At 43.5% G+C, this 12,305-nt stretch overlaps 1 protein-coding gene across 3 annotated transcripts in view; it reads left to right on the forward strand.

Moving 5' to 3' along the window:
- rev3l (REV3 like, DNA directed polymerase zeta catalytic subunit) overlaps positions 1 to 12,305 on the forward strand; it is an 85,147-nt gene that overhangs the window by 1,279 nt on the left and 71,563 nt on the right. The gene's annotated exons all lie outside the window — the stretch shown is intronic.

Consider the following 12,305-nt stretch of genomic DNA (forward strand, 5'->3'; position numbering starts at 1 on the left):
GGAACAATAGAAGACATATTGGCGCTGTGTTAAAGGTTTCATTTCCATGTGCTCCACAGAGACAGTCTGAGAGAGCAGGAGCCAGTGTGACAGTACATTAACATGCAGCATGTAACACCGATGGAGACCTGATGTATGAATGTGAACATGGGATGAATACTGATGTTGTGAGCGCAGACAGCATCCACAGCAGGAAGGATTCCTGATATTAAAACTGATGCACATCCACACTCAGTGCAGATTCAAAAGGAGGGGCTGAGCCTCACTGTAGATGTGTTTTTCTTTGAGATTTGCCACACACCCTGCTCTCTAACAAATCCATTAGAGCTGAGCACTCTGGGTACCTTAATCCTCATGCCACAAACAATAGAATCATTTCCTGCATTATCACCCCGGCTGAATCCCCTCATGGCTGCTGTACCCTCTCCCCAGCCCTTTTCTGACAGGTGAAAACACCTTTGCAGTACAGTGACTGTGTATTTTTAGCAGGGCGAGTCCCCCCGGGTTGGTAAATAGAGGCTAAAGTTGTCCCTCAGGCTCTACCAGCATCCAACAGGATGCACTTCAGTGAGGATGAGAGGATGTGGAGCAGAGGGATGAAGGACAGTGGGTCAGGGTGAGGGTGTCAGCTCTAATTGGGCTCTGTCATAAAGCTGCACGTTCACATGCGGTTCAGCTGATAGGAACGAGCCGCACACACACTGCAGCACACACTGATGGCGAGGGAATGTATGGTGGGGAGCATTTTACTGATTCAATCTAAAGAAACCAATGGACACAGTGTTGCTGTGTGTTTGGAGACACCAGCTGCTGATTCATCATGAGCAAATGTATATTTACATCTATAACATATTAAAAATGAGACACGAGCACCTTTCTGTGAAGAGGTGAGCAGCAGTGTTTGATCCATGGCTGAGAGTCAGAAACCACAGATTTAATTGCCAACAGTGAGTCATAAAATTTGAATTTAATCTCAGAAATGCAACGTGCGGTGTCTCTGATGCACTTAAATTTGAACATTTGAATAAAACATGCAAAAGACATGATGGGCACAGCGTGTTCCCACTTAAAAAGATGCCTGACATACATCAAACACAACACTGATACATCCATATGTTTTTTTTTTTTTTAAATTTGGTGCCTGATAACAGTGGGGTCACTGAAATCTTCTTTTGATTCCAAGAGAGCTGAAATGATTCCTCGAATGATTCGAGGTACTCGATGACAAAAATTACTCGAGTAATTTTCTCCACCTCGAGGAATCGTTTAATTTTAAAAAAGATCAAAGAGTGGTATTTCAAATAGAGCTGAGGCCATATTAAGAGAGTTTTTAGACCCTCAAGCTACCTCTTATACAAAATAGCAACTAGCAACAAATCTAGCTTCTTTTCTGGAGTTTGGAGACTAATGGGTCATTTTATGAAATGGTGCCATTTGGGTCCGCAACATTTGTTGAGATGTACAAGGCACAAAAAAATGTGTTAAAGTGTGTTTACAAATTTTGGAGCTACCAAAGCAAGTGCTCTTATTGACATGCTGTATCAGAAAATTCCAGTTCTTAAAGAGAAAAATTTTCATTTGAAAAATAACTGCTCTTAAACTAAACAAAAATGTTTTTTATCCAATTACTCGATTAATCAATGGGATTTTCAGTAGAATACTCAAATACTAAAATATTCGAAAGCTGCAGCCCTAGATTCCAACCTCGCACTCGTGACTCAAAACAATGACCGGCACAGACACTAAAGGCCAGAAGCTTTGGCTGTTGACTGAACAGGCTGAAATAAGACGACTGTCTTCACCAGGGGACAACCAGCACACGTCTGCTGACAGGTTGGAAATACCTTGAACTCTTGTTTTGGGGGAGAATCACCAGGAAACCGAAATATCATACACATACACCCTGATGTGCTCAGGTGGCTAGATGGTTCATGGAAAGTTTTTCTACGATGCCTTTCATCAGTGTGCAGGCTGATATCACATTCTTATGGTTTTGCATTCTTGCCATGCACATTACAGTCACATAGCTATCCCAAGCCTGGTTTATATCTCTGTGATGATTTAGTGTCGTAGCCTATGCTGTGGATTTGCGTATCCCTCTCCACACTCAAGCCTAAGTGCCTAGCCTGGCCATAGACTGTAAAAAAAATGGACGTCATCTGGCTCCGCTTAATGTGAGGCCGCCACAAAAACTGCTCCTCCTGGTGGCTGGCTGCAGTATAGGTCAAAAAATCCATCTCCCCAGCCGTTACAGATGAGCTGTGGTCAAACTTTAAAAAATAAATATACCTCGTAGAAATGTTTCTCAAATTTGATTGCAGTGGTGATATAAAGATGTGGCTTATGTAATGTTATTATGTGGCTTCCTTGTGTTCAGGTCCTTTTTTTCTAAAAAGCATCGTTTTCATTAGTTACAAGCAAGTGGCCACCTCCAGTCTAAGAATATGAGACAATGCAGAAGTGCTAAAATCTGCTGTTTCTCAAAAGTATCGGAAGTCACATGCACGCCAATCCAAAAAAAGACGTTTTCACAGCAGAAATTAACTTAGTTACAGCCTGGAACAAAAACTTCCCCTGTCCAAATTGCTAATTTTACTATCAGCACTAACTGCTTGGGGGGGTGAATTTTTGTCTAACTCAGCAGTTCAGAGAATATTAAAATCCTGGGCTTGCCCAATCAGAGGCACAGCTCAGGTCACATGATTAAGGGGTGCCCTATAGCTGTACTCAAACCCTGTCACTTCCAATATGGCTGGGATAGACAATTTGCTTCAAAATCCATTTCAGAAACAGACAGGTGACGTTGGGGAGACTATGTCCAATATTCATACAGTCTATGGCCATGAAAGGGTAAAAACAGGGTTTTATGTCATGTGTAACAATGTTTGATAGCTGCTGTTCTTTTGTAGTTTTTTTTTTTCAGGAAAAGCAAAGGAAGGGAGAGCCAAGACGAGATTGGACTCTCGAAAGAAAAAAAAAAAAATTATTAGGGGTGTAACGGTACACAAAAATCACGGTTCGGTACGTACCTTGGTTTTAGGGTCACAGTTCGGTACATTTTCAATACAGTATGGAACAACGCAAAACCATTTGCTTGTTTAGCATGTTTATTAAACAAAAAACTTGCCATTATACAGCGAGGGGGGGGGCTCTTCAAGCTCCGGTTGGTCGTTAGCAGCAGCCATGATGCACAATTCAGACACAAGCTCCTGTGGCTACGGAAGCTCTTTGGTGTTCATCTTCTGATTGGCTCACCGTGAGACGTCACGTCCACATGATATGCACATGATCGCAAAGCAAGAATCACAGACCACTGTCCTCATGAATATTAAAACGCCTTCCCTGCTCAGCCAATCATAGATGAGTACTGAAGTGAATATTAAAGAGCCATGTGCTGCAGCTACTTACCGTACTCGTTCTTATGGAGCGGTTACATGTACCGTTACACCCCTAATATTTATATACAAAAGTATTTTTCCTAGCTGCACTGTGGCGGCGCCTCTGAAAGGGGGTATTTTTGCTTGAAAATTGCACCATTGTAAATGGCTGAACCACGCTGTCCATACACTCTACCCGCCGAGCGTGTACCTCCTCCAAAATGTAACTACATCCCAAAACGACATGGACCACATGTCCTGTGATGGGTCCCTCAAGTGGGATTGTGTTTCCTTTTTGGAATCAGTGCACGTCGTACATATATATTCTATCTCTCTTCAGACATCTCCTCTCTGTCATTCCTTGTAATAGTTTCTGTGTAGCGACATGTATCTACTTCAATAAAACATGCTAATAGTAGTTGTGCGAAACAGGTGTTTCAAACCCTCATGTGTTTGGGAGGTGTACTGCAGATAGTATGCACCTGACTTGCATGGAAAGCAAGCCTATCAATATCTGTATGACAGGACAGGACAATGTGAATTCCCTCATTAATATTTTCACACACGTACACCAGTTGAGCCTCTCTCCTGCGTCTTCGCTTACAGTCTTGGACATGTGACTATCACTGTTGGTTTACTGCTGGTTTTTATTTTATATGACTTTGTGTTTTGGTTATTATTAATACCTGGACACCTCTGTCCCCAGTTATTGTGAGTGTACCTGTTAAAAAAAGTGGAGGTGTAGGGGAAAAGAATGGGTCACAGTATGTCTGAAACAGTCAGGTGTGCAGCTTAAACAGTTGCAGAGAGAAGACAGCGAGCTGTAGCTGTGAGAGCCTCTCTGAAATTACATTAGGAATTCAATTAGGAGGGCAGGACAGTGGACTTCTGAATTAAACTTCCTCTAACAGATCATGCACAGAGGTGATATCACAGAGTAGATCAAAGCAGCTAAATCAATCAACAATCCTTCCCTGGATTAAGTATTGATCAGAGGTTATTAATGATGTCAACAAAGACCTTTATTAACCTCATCAGAGGAGGTGACAGAAACCCAGTCAGAGGTTTTAAGAGTCTTACTGATCCAGCTCTGTCACGAGCATGCTCACAGTCAGCAGCCTGCATTGTTCCTGTGTTTAATGTGGTTCAGGAGAGCCTCTGTGTCGCTCTGAGGCCCAGTAATGATGAAGCGGTGTGTCTGTAGTTTGTGCTGTGGTGGGTGCCCTGCAAATTTCCACAGTTTGACTCTCCCCCCGCTCGGTTAATGTATCACTTGTGGCGAGCCGGAGTCGGAGCCAGCTCTGCGTTTCCAGAAATAAAATTACATCACCATCTGGAACACATCGGAGCGGAGAGGGATCGCTCTCTTTCTCTCTGCAGCTGAGAAACAGCCTGAATGAGTTTATATCCCCCCTTGCTTTCACCGTGTTGTCGTTGTCCGGCCTGGAGGGAGGAATTCATGAGCAGTTTTGTTTAATGTGTGTCGGCCTTTATCTCATCAGCCTGTTTACCCTGGTGTAAGCGGTCAGCAGAGGATCTGCACCATGTGGCCCTGCCTACAGCCCCCGGCCATGGCTTCCCTGTCCTCCCCTGACCTGAGCACTGCACACTCCTACCAATCAGCCCGGCGTAATTCAATGCCACGCTTCCTGCTTTGTTTCCTCCCCTCTCTTTGTTTGCATCCGGTGGCCGGCCAGCCTGTGTGCACACTTACTGTACATGCATGGAATAATAAGGGTGGGGGTTTTGTGTAATCTCTACAACAGTATTGCATACTATGATTAGTAATAACCAGCTTCCTCTGCATGCCTGAGATCCCAGGGGGAGTTCATAAGCTGGGCAAATACAGGAAACCTCTCTGATTACAGTTCAGACCTCCCAATGTAACCATGCACAAGTACTCAGAAAGCTGCTTAAACCATCAACTCTAGTGAAAAAACAAACGTTATTAAAAACTAAGAACCAGCTCTGGAGTGGACCATTGCCACGTCCTGCTGCAATGGTTTTTCTATTTCCCTCTGCACATAGACCGTATAATAAATGGATGTGGTCTCTGTGACGTCACTCGTCTGTTTCTGAAACAAAGTTTTGAAGCATGTTCAATAGCCGCCGTATTGGAAATAGGGCAGACCTTGATCCTTAACCCTAACAGATATAGGGCACCCACCTGTCGGTCAGCTGAGCTGTGCCTCTGATTGGGTGAACTTGTCATCTCAATATCTTCTAAATTGCCAAGTTAGTAAAAATCCCCCACCCTATGCAGTGTGCTGTTAGAGAAATGAGCTGTTCAGACTGGATACATTTTTCCTACCAGCCCATAAACATGTTTATTTCTCCTGTGAAAACATTTTTCTTTTGCTTGGTGTGTATGTGCTCTCTGGCACTTATGGAGCCAGCCTCCACAAACTGCAGATTCCATATTGCCCCTCATCTTTTTTTATTCTGGAGGTCTGCCACACTCTCTTTCTCTTTAATTTCTTCTTGTTCATCACACGACAATGACAACAACAGTATGGTTACATTTCGGCCTTGCATTTACACGGAAATGGCGTTTTAGCCTACCTGAAACGCAAACTTTTGAAAACGACCTCTAGAGTGGAATTTTTCTGAAACGCTGCCGACACCGTCATCATGTAAACATTGAGCTGGTGTTTTCAGCAGACACTGACATCACGTTCTGCTTCAAGCTTGGGCATAGAACAGTACTGCTGTTACGACTAGGGATGCATGATATTATCAGCACAATATCAGTATCGGCTGATAAAAGCTTAAAAACACATTTATCGGTATCGGCAGATATGAAAATTTCTGCTGATATGCACAGCCGATACGGTGCTATTCAGTTAGGATTATTATTATTTTCCATCTGAAAAATAAGCTGCTTAAATAAAATGTAGCACTTCATTTATTTGCACTGCAGAGCTCTGTGTCTGTCACCAGGTTGTTACAGTAGCTCTAAAATAATCAAATGAAACTTGGTTATGTTTAAAAATGCATTTTACATTTAAAGTTCATGTGATCTAAAGAAATTATTTTTCTGTATTTCAATACTGAATGTCTTCAGTTTGAAAAAATAATACATTTCTTATTTATAGTAAAATCAAATGTTTTTTGTCTTGTTTTATGTTTGTTTCTTAAACAAATAAGACCATCACAATAAGAGTAACATATGAATTCCTGTACAGGATAGACTTAGCTTTCTTTACAGTGAAAAAAACAAACTTGTGATTATCGGTATCGGCCAAAAGGGGTTTCGATATATCGGCATATCGGATATCGGCAAAAATCCAATATCGTGCATCCCTAGTTACGACTTCCAGGACTACCGTGTTGCACTTGTGCTGCTTTAGCTGCTGAATCTGCTGACTGTCCTTCAACAAAATGTGCATCTGTTGCTCCACTTCTGCTCTTAGTATTGGCCAAAACACCAGATGATCGACTCAACCCTACTTTAGTGGAGATCTACCAAAAGCTGCTTCTGGACAAGACGGTTATAGTGCCAACTACAGGCCTGGCGTGCTTACTGCAGCGGTTTCAATCCCTCAGCGTTTCCATGTAAATGCAGATTTTTTTTTTATGGTGTTTCAGCATTTTGAGATGAAACGTTGTGTTACCAGGGCTTAAAGTAAACCATGTTGAAGTTAGTGTCACCATGGACTCGCTTGCTGTCTTGCAGTGTCAGAATCATTTTGATTGAATGAAGCTTAGCCAACCCCTAGAGTCAATTGTTGTTTTGTCATCACAAAATTCTCACCGTGGGAAGCTTGTGTTACTATAAGGAACCAATAGATGGATATGGGCTCCCATCAGCCTGATGATAGCTGGTCTTTGACAGCTTCCTCCGCTTGAGCTGCTCAAACCTCTCAGCTCGTACTCCACTCATCTCCATCCTGATGCAGACAGACCTGACCCAGATGCTCTGACTGCAGGGGGGACTCTGTTTTGGTTCCTTGCTCTGAGTCTACGCTGAGTGTTTATTGGGTGTGTGTGTGTGTGTGTTAAAGTGGAGGGTGAGGAAGTGCATGACCAATTGACCTGAATGCAAAGAAGGGGGTAAACCATGGAGTGAAGCAGAGGGCCTCTTCCCCTGCCCCCCTCCAGGTCCAGCTATCTCCACGGGAGAACCCTTAATTCCATCTGAAGGAATTCCTCCTCATCCATTAATAGGATAATAGATGGTTTCTAAAGGACTCTGTGGCTCATTAGGCAGAAGGTCATTGTCCCCTTAACTGTTTACTCTCCTCTCCTCTGTCGCTGACTCCAGTCCAATTATCATGCTCTAACTGCTTCTCCAGTTGCTTCCCAGCGCGTTCTAATCAAGGGAAATGTTGTTTGTTGGTGATGTGGTGTTTCAGGATTTTATTTACTCTTTTCTGTCCTCATTATTTTTCCCATGATTTCATGCAGGGTCTGTTTTTTTTCCGGGAGAGTCACATGTGATCACTGGGTGTACCAAAGAGAGGCTGAGCCGCGTTGGGAACTGAGGAGTTGCTTCACATGAATCCTCAGCCTGTGGTGATGAGGGTTGATGTTAAAGTGTACGTTAAAGGGTTATTCTGAATCCTTCACAGGTGCACTGATAGCTCAGGTTTACCTGGAAGTCATGCTTGGCTGATGAACCTTTTTTTCTGTAGAGAAGCAGATTTCTGTGACTCGCACAGATATGAACATTTTGCCCCCACACCCACTGTGTTCACTCAGTTCCTGACACTGTGAGCCAAAGAACCTCCTGTGCGTGTGTGATTCGACTCCTGTGGCGTCCCAGTTGTTTGATAGCGCTCTCTGGTATCATATCTGTCGTATCTGAGACTTTCCAGCATCCAGAGCATCCAGGACATCCAGAGTGTGATCAGGTTTCAGACCAGGCTTGTCCAGGCACCGCCGAGGCAGCCTGAGCGAGGAGCTTTAGTAAGTAAACAGGAGAAGTCGCTGCTCACACAGGCCTGTGTGTACTGTGAGTGTGAACCGTGTGTGTGGAGGTTTGTGTGTCTGTGAATTCACAGACTCCACAGGTGACTTTTGGTGTGGATCGCAGTCACAAAGACTGAGTAACTTGTGGTTAATTAGTGATGTCACTGCAGGCACTCAGGTCAGTGAACCATGACCTGGAAACACAAACTCTTATAATTAGAGCCGTAACAATACCACAATTTCAAACCACCATACAATACATGTTTGATTTTAGGGATGGGCTTTTCCCTTTCATAGTTAATGGCAGGGGCGGGAGAAAAAAATCTTTGTCTCATACATAGTATCAGAATTTTTTGTTAAACAATTTTAAATTGTGATTTGTTGTTCGAAAAACAAAAAAGATTCCAAATGAAGTCATTCATTTTAGTCTTTGTTATAAGAGGGGTTGGAAAAAGTTGAGATGTTAGATCCCCTGAATAAATCTTAGAAACTGACTCACATGTGATGTGCATTTTCGGGGAAAATATGGCTCCATGTATAGTCTATAGACATTATCATGATCATTCAACTTTTTTACTTGGCCTGGTGTTAAAAGAGCAAACTAAAGGTCTTTGCACACCAGATGCGTAATTTTTGCGCGAATATTTCGCACAGTTTTAATTTTTTTCAAATACAATGTTTTTAAATGCAAGCTTCCACACCGGGGACGTTATTTCGCAAAGCGAAATTGCGGCCTTTATTTTTTCGGACTGTGGTCGATTTTTCCAAACTTCCGCTCGCGACGAGTACACAACCAACCAATCAAACCACTCGTTGTTGGCACGTCACACACACAGAAACATTCAACATGGCGGAACAGCTGATTATCTTTGTGTCCCAGCACCCGGTTCTTTTCAAAAAAAAAGACACAAAACCTACAAAGACAACGATTTTAAAGACAATGTTTGGAGGAGAATAGCTGCGGAGATGGAGTATGATGACGGTGTGTGTGTGTAATCAAGCTCCTACCGAATTCAATTGTGTTTGTTTTAGCGATAGCCGATGAAAGCTGTTGTAAACAGTTAATGCCGTTATTGTCGGCTGTTTGAACTGTCACAAAGATACGTTATACTTCTGTATTCCCTTTTTGCTTGTCGTAAGATCAAAGTATAATCTTTACCGGAAAATACGGTAATATAATGACAACAGTGTTATCTATTATTTGACAGTAAAGTGATCTAAACAAGCGAGTGTCTAATCAGAGCTAAACATGATTCAACTCTGTTTTTTTTTTTTTAGTTGGGGAAGTGAAAAAGTTATGGAAGAATCTGAGGGACACGTATGTGAGAAAGAAGAGAGAGGAGGGAGATGTTAAGAGTGGTCAGTCAGGCAGGCGGAAAGCAGAAGAAGAGATGGAAGTTTATGGATGCCATGTCCTTTTTAGATGAATCAACATATTTCAGGAGGTGGGCTGTATTGCAAAAATTGGAAATACTGAAGAACCGCTATTTAAATAGAATTGGTACTCCAAAAATCGTAAAAGAATAGAATCAGGAGAAAAGCATGTTGTCACATCCCTAGTCATTTGGATTGGGCGATTGGTTGAACCTCAGTATTTGCCGACCTGTTAGAGCGGTAGGGATGGGTACCGAATAAGGTACTTTTATAGGTACCGACCGAATTCTGTTCTGGGTATGGTTCCATGTTTAGGTACCTAAATACATCCTTGTGACTGTGAGGGAGTGGAAAAGAAGGAGATTTTCCATGCTGGACATGAACACAGCATTGCAAGGTTATATATTGAAGAATAAATATGTTGAATTGAAATAAAGATGTATTTTATTATTTTAAAAAATTGATGTTTTTTACCACATAAACACAATAAAGTACCAAAAATTGGTACCGTTGAGTACCGGTACCATTTGCCAGGTACCGGGCATCGGTTCCGTATACTTTCAAATACAAAAGGTACCCATCTCTAGAGAGTGGAGAGTAAGTGGAGTGTGTCTGCGATGGAGGGCAGAGCAGAGAGACACACAGCAGGCATAAAGCTCAACACCAGCAGAAAATAAAATAAAGAGCTGCAAGACATTTTATGCTGGTCTTCAGACTAATAGTTCCATAACAGGGGTCAGGAAACACTGATGGAGGGGGGTTGCAGAATGCTGTCCAAAATCTATTTGCAACAGTAGTAGGGCTTGTTTTTGGTGTAAAAGTGATTTAATATCTCTCTCCAGGTACTCTGAGTCCTTTTGTTGTATTACTTTGATTCTTCTTCTCTCTTCTGTTTTGTCCCACCTCGTCCACTCTACACTTTGCAGACCCACATCCTGCATTACAAGAGTTTGCCTGAATCTTAAACCAGAGTAACCTGCTAAAGCTGCTGGCATCAGAGCGGTTAAACTAACTAGGTGTTGTTGGTGGTTTCCTCCTGACTTGAAGAGGCTGTGAGAGCAGCAGCTGCCTCAGTGTCCTTGCTGCTGTTGCTGCAGAGGCCCAGTCAGTCTGATTGATGGCTTTAATAGCTCCTTCAGCTCCTCGCCGGCCAGCTGAAGGCGTCACCGTCGAGGGCATAGGCCTGGCACTGCAGCAGCTCCTGTCCTGTGTCTCCTGTCACCTGAGTTCACACTGAACCAGGTAAGGCTTTATGTTAACACCTGCTGGACACCGGCCAGATATTGAGCTGGTTCAACCCACTTCACTTTTTTAAGTCTGTGTCAGTCTCTGCACAGGGATTCAGACCTCTCACTCTGCTGGAACTGTTTTTATCATCCTGCCTAACAGCACTACAGCAGTGCTGTGTGCAGTGAGCACAGCACGAGGTCTGAATTTAAAGCTATGATCCAGGATTGAAGGACAAGGATCCTTGTAGTCATTTGTTATTGTTGTTGTTGTCTTCTCTTGGAGCTGTAGGTCAGTTGTCCTCACTGATGAAGTCATGTGATTTAGTTTGTCTCCATGGTGATGTATGACTCCTGTTGAAAAAAAAGGAGTGACAGAAATCCTCTGCCATGTGATGTGTGCGTTGTAAAGCAGCAGCCTGCTGAGAGCTGCTGTTGACCACAGGTTCATGGAGTGGCCCCTCCTGGCGGCCCCTCATCTTTTCAGAAGCTGGCTCCTGTAAGGTTGGTTCTGTGTGGTCTGAGGAGAAAGGCCTGTGTTGGCACGTGTTGTTGGGTCATTTCAGGTCCTCCACTCAGTGTCGGGCTCTTCCTCTCTCCTCCTGCACCATTGTCCCCTCAGAGAGAAAGAGGAGGGGCCCCGGCTTTGTGCACAGAGTGAGTGAGAGGGAGACTTCCCACTCTGTGTCCCCTGAGGGCCACTGGCTCTGCTCTGCTGCAGGAGAGCTCTGCGGAGCTTCAAGGCAGATTAAGACCTTGTTTAGAAAGAGTGAAAGAATTTGGCCGGCTAAGGAGAGCTTGAATCACTGCTCGAGGGGGAGGGGGGACTCTTTGAACCGGCCATGCTGTGCCATTCAGCGCTGATGTTAATGAGTCCTGGATGTGTGTGTGTGAGTGTGTGTGAATGCACATTCATGCTCTCACACACTCAAAGACAAACACAGTGATTATGTTTTCATGTGTAGCATCGGGGTGGAGCAGCTCTGCCTCTTGTTACTGCAGGAATGCTCCTCTGCTCCTGCAGCAGCAGAGCTTTTCTGATCCCTGGATTAAAGTGCAGCAGAAAGAATTCACAGGACTTTCACCATGGTATACAAGGAAAGGTTTAGCTTCTGATTGTGATAGACAACAAAACACTCCTCCTGACATCTTCTGCGTAACTCTTTGACCGTCAGGTTACCTTAACATTCTCACTCCAGGATTCTCTCTTGGGTTTCATGCTTCATAACCAGAGACTCCACAGATTGTGGAGCTGAGGAGTTTGTGCATGAGTCTCAGAGGCCGTTTACACAACAAAAGTTTTAGGATGAAACGCAAAAGTTTTGTTGCATTTCAGCCTTGCGTTTACACAGAAATGGCGCTTTAGCCAACCGAAAACGCAAACTTTTGCAACTCTAGCCACTTCTGCACAAGACAG

Source organism: Halichoeres trimaculatus, unplaced genomic scaffold, assembly GCF_033239565.1.
Source record: "Halichoeres trimaculatus isolate MK-OKI-2021-1 unplaced genomic scaffold, fHalTri1.1 fHalTri1_scaffold_13, whole genome shotgun sequence".
Classification (NCBI taxonomy): Eukaryota; Metazoa; Chordata; class Actinopteri; order Labriformes; family Labridae; genus Halichoeres; species Halichoeres trimaculatus.